Source organism: Ochotona curzoniae, unplaced genomic scaffold (assembly GCF_017591425.1).
Source record: "Ochotona curzoniae isolate NIBS_2020 unplaced genomic scaffold, NIBS_Ocur_1.0 contig_1014, whole genome shotgun sequence".
Taxonomy (NCBI): domain Eukaryota; kingdom Metazoa; phylum Chordata; class Mammalia; order Lagomorpha; family Ochotonidae; genus Ochotona; species Ochotona curzoniae.
Window position 1 is genome coordinate 16659662 of NW_024464920.1, and position 8226 is coordinate 16667887.

Genomic DNA, 8226 nt, shown 5'->3' on the forward strand with positions numbered 1-8226 from the left:
TCCAGAATGAGTGGGGTGTTCAGATCTGGAACATATAGATCACTTGGCCTTTGCCCTAGAGAGAGCATAAAACCTGGGGAACAGAATTGGCAATAAGATGGATGGAACATACACACCTCTCAGCTGTGTAAGCGCCTGAACTTGTAGCACCAGTAATATGAATTTGGCTAAAGAATATTGATTCCTAGTCATTATCAATGCAAGGACACAAAGTCACAAGACCAACATTGATACTGGAATGAATGGAACATACCAACCTCTACATGTTGCCTGTGCAAAGGCACTGAGAATAGTTTAGGCATGTGTACATTCCTGAACTTAGTCTGAATGCCACATCATTGAATAGTGATAGGTTGAGTGATCTGGGGTCACAGGAGTCTTCCTCAGGAATCCTTAGGATCTGAACAGCATGAAATGATGGCACAGGTGGTAGGTGAAGGGGAGCATGTTGGGAGGATGGGCTCACGTCTAAGAAGGCAGGTGCACCTACATACAGAGTTCTGCAGGAAGGTTTCCTCCTCTGTTCTCTCCCATGTAATGCAGAACGCTCTGAGCGTGAGTGCTACCTTGCTGTTGCTCCACTGGGTCTCTTTGTATTTGTTAGGCTTCAATCTGTCCAATATTTGTAATTTCTTTGGAACAATTGGATGGAAATCTGTGGGGTTCCATTCGACCATATATACTCTGAGGTGGATGCTTTCTCAAGACATACCATAATATACATACTTTATACAGCCTGTGCTTTAAGGTTTGTGGGAGGATAATTTCCTATTCTGAACTAAAGGACCTACATGCGAACTTTTAAAAAGTATTTATTTCATTTAATTGAAAGGCAGGGTTACAAAGAGAGGTAGGTGGTAAGACTGAGAAAATGTCTTTCATCTGCTGATCCAGTCCCAAAGTGGATATAAAAGCTAGATTGAGGAGCCAGGAGTCTCTTCTGGGTCTCTCACATCGCTGCAGGGGCCCAAGCCCCATGAACTGTCCTCCACTGCATTCACTGGCAAATTAGTAGGGAGAACAATTCCAAGGTGAGCAGCAGTTGCTAGGCTGTTTTTTTGTTTGTTTGTTTGTTTTGCCATTCCATATCTCTGAATCCTGTTGCATTCTGGTGTACTTTACACAGTCACTTTGAGGTGTGACATTATACTTGTTGCTTTGGGTCTCCTCTGTGACAGTGAACAAAGAGGATTTCTATTCAGTCATTATGGAAGTCCTAACATATATGATGATTTTATATTTTTTATATTTTTAAAATATGTATAGCTGGAAGTAGGAAAACTGCGTTATGGATTAGGTTATTTTTTTTATACAGGAAAGGAAAGTTGTTTAACTTCCAAGTTTAGAAATTCAAACCCACATGATACTGTGTAGGTTCACCAAGGATCTTCCCTTGGCTGCGTAGAGATGATTAGCATGGCACCTGCACAAGGATGACATGCAAATTTATGAAGCAATACATATCTAAAATAAATAAATAAAAAAGTAGATCCACATTTAATTTTTTAAGTAAATGAGTTAATCTTATTTATGTTTTCAGTTTAATTGTTTGAACAGATGAGAGGTCTTCCGTTTACTGGTTGACTCCCCACAGCCCTGGATTATCTGCAGATCAACCAATTTAAAGTTGGGAATTAGAAATCCAATTGCAGTCTTTCACAGTGGTAGGAACGCAAGTATTTAAGCTGTCACTGCTGCCTGCCTGGGATAGTTAGGCATAAGAGTCGGAGGTGGAGCTTAGAGAGAAACTCAAGAATACAAGATATATTAATCCAATTGTGCTTTAGCTTCTGTACCAAGCATCCTGCCCTATTTTTAGTTTTTCTGAGAATCGCTATTGATCTCCATAATAGTTCCACTAATTTGCATTCTTCCATCAGTGAGTGTTTACTTTTGGCTCATCCTCATCAGCATTTGATATTTTTGTCTTTTTGATTATAATCATTCCAGCTGAAGTGATTCCAGCTGATAGCTCATCGTGGTTTGGATTCCCATCCCATTGGTGGCTGGTGTGATTGAACACTTTTACATATATATATATATTTTTTTTTCTTTTGCCTGTTTGTACTACTTTTGAGGAATGCCTATTGAGACCTTTGGCTCATATATTTTGTTGTTGATATTGAGGAATGTACATGTTTAATGTTATGAGCTTTTAAAAATTAGTTTTAATTACTTATATATAGTGATTATAATTTGCTTACTTCATGCTGCAGATTTAGAAACACAGGGACACCTCCCATCCCATCCCACCGCCTCTCCTGTACACTCCCTTTCTTCCCCTCATTTTAAAATGGCACACTTGCATTTTACTTTACTAGATAAGCTTAACACTCCAATAGTTAAAGATGTTAAAATGTATACCATAAGTGGAGATACATTGCAGTAAATATGTCAACTTTTGAAAAACGATGGATTTGCAATGAAACTGGAAAATAATTATTTCTCTTTTCTGTTCTTTATATGGTAAAGAATAACCCTTCATCATATGTGAAATATTTTCCAGTATTTTCTTTCACTGTTATTTACTATGTATAAGCTTCTTAGTTTACTGCATTCCTACTTGTCCATTTTTGCCTTTATTTCCCATGTTTTGAGACATCCTGAGTGCATAGACTAGCATGATTTTTTTTGGTTTTCTTAAGGCAGTGTTCCCCACCATGCCCTTAAAACACAAACAAAATAAAAAAGAATAGAAATATTTTAGATAAAGAATTTTGAATAAAATCAATAATTTTGATAGCTAAAATACTTATTTATGAAACCATGTTTAAAAGGCTAGATGTTCCACAATAAATGAAAGAATTATCAGTATGTCATTGTACCTATTGTTAGAAGTAGTTGGTTATTTAGAAATCATATATAATAATGCAAAGTTCAATTTTATTATGAGATAAATTTTCATGTGACTTTTGATGTAATTACCACATCTTTATACATATTACTATAACATGCCATATGTTATAAAATAACTTTAATGAAGATCAGTTTTATTTATTTGGTGATAGTCCTATTATTTAACTTCTCCTATATTGTGATCCTGTGCTATTTTATTAGATGCTAAAATGACTTCTTCATTTTTTTCCTGTTCACCCATGTATAATTTTTTTTGTCTCACTCTACTTTCTTTGTATTTACTGAAGTTTTAACCCATGTCAAATACAATGATAGCTACTGCAAACTTAGTAATGAGAATGTTAGTGCTCTGGTCTTCGTAGTGAAACTCACAAAATAGCCAAAGAATCATGAGCAGATTCATGAACAAGAAAGCTTGAATTGTAATCTGTTTTAGGAAAAACTTCAAACATTGTTTTCTCTACCTTTAGAATGCCTGCACCCATTCAATTGAGGCCTATTCGACTTATTTTTCTATTAGAAATTTAGCACTGATTTGTCACATATGAACTTTTTCCAGTGTTCATGATGACTCACATAATATAGTACCATGTACTTGTGAAGTATAAATCATTTCCATTGTGTTTTTCTGTCACGCTTGCTCATAGCACAGGCCACAAATGCAATAATTGCTATGATTGGCATTCTGGTACATTGGGCTAATATTCCATTTGCACTGATTACATCATATACCAGAGCATTGATTAAACTCCCAATTGTTTTGCTGCTGTTCCATCTCCGTGCTAATATGCCTAATAAAGCAATAGATGTTAGCCAAAACACCTGGGCCCCAAATATCCATGTCCAGTATCTAGATGGAGTTTTAGACTCCTGAATATGGCTTGACATAGTCCTGACTCTGTGACCATTTGGAAAGAGTGAATAAACAGGTAGAAGCTCTCTTTTCCTTTCTGACATTCCTTCTCTGTCACTCCCAGATTTCAAGTGAAAGTGTGTATAAGGTATAACATTGTACACACATAAACAATGAAGGGACAAGACAACCACATAAATATTAATGTTACCTCTAAGTCAGCCTTCAGCTATAACAGATGTATTCACTGTAAAGTTACCACATAGGAAGATGAATGAAGATTTTCACAATAAGATACCACTGTTCTCAGAGGAAAGGGTCATACTAATACTTGTTGGTTAAAATGTTAGACAGCTGTTTGAACATATGATGAGTAGAGAGGGAAAAAGAAACAATTCGTGAAAATCACCAGTACTACCAGAGGGAGTTGTACAATCATGTAACTATCCTTGTACTAAATGTACTTTTAAAAATTCCATCATTTCAATCATCTCTGTACATAAGAAGACATTGGTTAATTGTAATGATATTTTGTACAGAATAAATGTTTATTAATTTGTATAAACTTTTAGATTGACAGAATAAGAATAAAAAGATAAAAGTTAAATGTTAACATTCAGATAATACTGAGTAAAATTTGCAAAATCTGTATTTGTAAACACAATAAAATAAATTTGTGTAGACCAGTGGAAACTACTAAATATTTGTCATTTTAAAAATAGGAGTATATTGTGTAGTACTTTTCAGAACTGTTAAATGCAACAGTATACAAACCTCTGTGTGCATATGTATGTGTGTGTGTGTTACAGCCTTATATATTTGAATGGAATAATTTCACAATAACTAAATAGAATGGGAACTTTGTCTACAAGGGTTTTTTTTTTTTGACTACTTGGCAATTGAAGAAGGATTAAACTATTACATTCCTAACCTTTTAGCAAAATATTTTTCCATGAATTATTTTGGTCAGTGCTCAGTATTACTGTCATGGGATAGGGTTGTTTCTATTTATTAGTTTTCCTAGAGTGCAAGATCAGTAGAAATTGGATTCTGGAAAAAATACACCCTTCCAGAGAAGGGGAGCTAGAGGAGAAAATAATTGTCTGCAATGGTCAGTTTCCTCTTATAGATAAATGCAATACTATTTCTCATTCCTGATTATAAAACTTCAGATGACAAGAACATGGCTATTCCATTATCCCTTCAAAATTAATTTTGTTTTTGTTTTGATTGTGGTTCAAAGTTAGGAAAACTAATACACACACACACACACACACACACACACACTAATAGATGAACAGAGTTTCAAAATAGTTCCATCATATTTCACAGTGACACCACATGACAAAAAGGTTTATTGTATCACTTTCATAAGATGTTGGGCACACTTCTGAGATGCCAGCATACCTAATGACTCAGTTCTCCTGTATTGATAATATGCATTCCAGAGCCTGGACTACCCTCACTTTAGCAGTTTCTGCTTCTGATTTATTCAAAGGCTCTGAAGATCATGTAACATATTGTGGCCACGTATTGACTTTGTCCTTTGTGAGTCAAGAACTGGTAAACATCTTAATTTAAAACAAAACAAAACAAAACAAAACAAAACAAAGAAATGAGCAAAAAATCAACCTGGAGTGGTAGCCTAACAAAATCCTCGCCTTGAAAGCACTGGGATGCCATATGTGCATCAGTTCCTGTCCCGGCTGCTCCACTTCCATTCCAGCTTCCTGCTTGTAGCTTGGGAAAACAGTAAAGGATGACCCAAAGCTTTGGGATCCTGCAACCACGTGGGAGACCCAGAAGAAGTTCCTGGCTACTGGCTTCATATCAGCTCAGCTCCTGCCCTTGTGGTCACTTGGGGAGTAAATCCTAAAAACTTCAAAGCTTTTAATAAGGAGCTCAAAATTGTCACTTTGTGCTAGGTCATTCAAATTGTGTAGCTAATATAAAATAATAGAATGTTTCAAAGTTGATTGAATTTCATCTATAAAGCATAGTTTTAGATTATATCTTAACTTTACTCTTAAAATATTTATTTTAACATATTGATACTGCACTGGTGTAAAATAACATTTTATGTTCCTGTTGTTCCTGAGTTGCTAGCATACCTAGTTGTAATATATCCTTTGGCTAGAATGTAATTCCTGTTCCTGTGAATTTTTAATTTTTCCTGATAACTTTCTTAACTTCCCACTTTACTTCAGAAGTAGGTAGTAATAAGAGAAGTCATGAATTTAGTGCTTTATTACATGTTTTCCTTGGATACCCCAGTTTCTTAGTAGCAAATATTGCAATATTTTGTCTCTGATTTTTTAGGATAGTAATATACTCATCTATCTATCTATCTATCAAGTATAACAAGACCTGGGATGAATAAAATGTCTGTTTTTGAAGTGTAAACAGGCAGGAATAAATCATTACAAATTGAGGCTAATTTGGAAAAGACAACACTTGCCTAACCTAGACAAATCCCCCAAACCAGTCTTTTCTCTCTGAATCTGTAGACTATGTCCACATCTTGCTCTAAGAAAAGTTGAAAATATTAACTACATTCTCAATTAGAGAGGTTGGGACAAAAATATGAGATATTTAGAGCACATGCTGCTCTGTGTATATGCTGCTAATCAAGGAAAATCTAAAAAATAATCACCAAGTTTACTTGGTTATTATTGCATGTGCCTTTTTAAAATGATCTCTAAAAACATTTGAGTCTTAGAAACAATAAATCATGAGGACAACACGCTGTTGTAGCAGGCTGATTCCCTGCCCTGTGGCACCAGCCTCCCATACAGGCACTGGTTCGTGTCCTGAATGTTCCACTTTGGATCCAGTGCTATGCCATGGAATGCAGGAGAGAGTGGCCCAAGTGCTTGGGTTCCTGCACCCATTTGGGAGACCTGGAAGAAGCTCCAGGCTTACAGATTTGGATTAGCTCTGCTCTGGCCCTTACAGCTATTTAGGAAGTGAACTAGCAGACCTTCTTTCCCTATCTGTTTCTCTAAAATGTGTCTTTGAAGCAAAAATGAAAAAAAAGCTTTAAAAAAAGAAAGCATATATCATGTATCACACTTTCTCATATGCATCCACTGGATTCAAAACTCTGCACCTTAATTGTGACATTATGAAATTAGTTTCACTACATATTGTCAAATCAAGTGAAGAAAGCATGCATCCCAGGATGCATGCCAGATATTTTATGCAACCCCCACTTACACAACCTCCACCTTTCTTCTTGATATCTTATTTGGCTAAAGTTTTAATATAATAATGGGTACTTGATGTTTAATGAAATACTCCTTCTCTTTTCCAACTGTTTTTGTTTATTATCATACAAAAAATAAACAAGGAAACAAACAAAACTAACAGGAAAATAAAAAAGAAAAAAACCCTCAAATAGTAGTCATACTTGCGATTATAGCAGCTGGTGGGATGTAAGGGCTGGAAATCAGAGGGGACTTAGCACAGCCAGAGAGCTGACTTGGGACCGAATCTGTGATTGATGCTCTCTTAATAGTACATAACTTGTTTCCTAAGAACACACATAAAATGATTTTAAAACAGAACATATTTTAATGTGTTCTTTAAAAGTTCTTTAAGCATTACACAGTAATCGATGAATGTTGCTAAATTCAAGTAAGAATATCTCATTTGGCTAGTAAAGTTTACTTTTCTTCAAGGATCTCATAGTGCTTGGAGTGGCAAGATTGGCAGCGAATCATAACTGGGGAACTATCAAAACCACTTGAGCAAGAACCTCAGAGCATACCCTACATCCGGGACCTGGGGAGGGTGGGAAATTGGGTGGGCCATCTCCCTTAATAACCCCCTTTAAACATGAAGGAAACAATATGGAAAAAATACTAGTCTTACTCACTTTCCTGTAGCCCTTGAACCTTTTTATCCTAATTAACTATGTAAAGATTGTCAAAAAATTTAATAATTTTAATGATTCAGGCGAAATCGTTAAAATCCTTAAACCCAAGTAACATGTAGAGTCAAAATTACTTTAAAGCCTGTTATCATTGACAAAACAAAAAAACAACAACAACAAAAAAAAAGAAAATCGAATGCTAGCAATAAAAGCAGACTTGTTCATGGTGAGGACAGGGACCAGAAAAAAAAAAGTTTACTTTTCTATAAAGTTTCAATTTAGAAAAGATTAAATATCTCATTATAGTGCACTGAGTTAATACTGTGTTTTCAAATCAAAATGCATTTCAGGATCAACATACAGAATAAAAATAAAAGTATTGCCTTCATTATAAGAGTAATGCTTAGCAATACTCTTAATTATATATATATATGAAAAAAGGCTTAACTAAAGTTATAGTCAGATTTTTCTAATTTAATACAAGCATATTGTTCATTTCTGTCTCTGCAGATTAAGATATAACCCAGCTTACATGAACTTGCTATTTTATACATATCAAAATTTTTTGGCCTTTTAAAGAATTTTAAGAGTAATTGTGCTACAGTTCCACTTCATTTTAAAAATAATGAGATTTGTTAACACA

At 35.0% G+C, this 8226-nt stretch overlaps 1 pseudogene; it reads left to right on the forward strand.

Annotated features, from left to right (window-relative positions):
* Positions 1-1402: 1402 nt before the first annotated feature.
* On the forward strand, positions 1403-1468 carry LOC121164051 (annotated as a pseudogene).
* Positions 1469-8226: the final 6758 nt, after the last annotated feature.